The sequence below is a fragment of the Mus caroli genome, chromosome 2 (assembly GCF_900094665.2).
Source record: "Mus caroli chromosome 2, CAROLI_EIJ_v1.1, whole genome shotgun sequence".
NCBI lineage: Eukaryota > Metazoa > Chordata > Mammalia > Rodentia > Muridae > Mus > Mus caroli.
In genome coordinates, this window is record NC_034571.1 from 170,834,390 (window position 1) to 170,835,524 (window position 1,135).

The window sequence follows — 1,135 nt, forward strand, 5'->3', positions numbered from 1 at the left end:
AAAAAAAAAAAAAAAAAAAGCATCACCTGTCAATAAAAAAGCCAAAGGCCAATGAGCTGAGGCAGGAAATAGGAGGTGGAACATTTTCGGGAAAAGAGAGGATTCTGGGAAGTGGTTAGAAAATAAAAGGAGACTTGGAAGGATATTCAAGCAAGAAGCAGTGAGAGATGATGAAGAGACATGAAGGAAGAAGCAGGCTGGGACTGAAGGAGAGGTAACTAACATATGGAAGACAGAATAGTNTGAATGGTTAAATAAGTTACAGGCTAGTCAGGGAATGTGCCAGAGCTCATGGCCTAGGCATTTAATAATAACCAGTCTCAGAATCATCATTCTGGGAGCACAAGGGCTGGGAGGAAAAACTGATATTTTTTTACAGTGTCATATCATGGTGTGTCCCTCAGTTTACCCCCCTGTCCTCCATCTTCACTTGCAAATGTTCACTGTAACGTGTCATTGGTCTGGTTCAAGGCCTCCAGCTTCGNTCACACTGTCAATATGGAATCATCAGCAGGACTCCTCCTGGTTATCCTGTTGTTGTCTACAGCCCACCTGCCTTTCTAGCATGGACATCTTCTCCTGAGCCATGTGGATTGGAGGCAGACGGCCCCGTGTGTCTACAGCCTGCCTGTACTGTGTGGCAGAGGACAGGTCTCTGGGCATCTTTCACCACCAGGACCAAGTAGCATGCCAGAGTTAGGATTTTTAATATTTTTGTTTTGTTTCATTTCTACAGTGCTGGGGATTAAACCCCAGGCCTCATGCATGCTAAGCAAATACTTGACCACCAAGCTGAACCCTCAGCCTCGGTACTTGTGGTTTTCCCCCAGACTAGACAGGTCTGGTGTGACGCANTCTCACATCTCTCTCTGTGCTGTGTGACCCTGGGCACTCAGTATACACACCAAATNTGCTGTCAGCAGTGTGATTGCTAATGTACTTGTCAACCTGAGTCCACCTGGAAGCAACGGAAAGGCAAGCCTCTGGGTACTTCACCTGCTAGGTATTACCAGAATAGGGTAACCTCTGGGCGTGCCTGTGAGAGATTTCCCTTTTAAAAATTACTTATTTTTATTATTTTTAATTAGGTGTAGGTGTGTGTGACTGTAAGTGTTACAGCTCTGAGGGGAGAGGT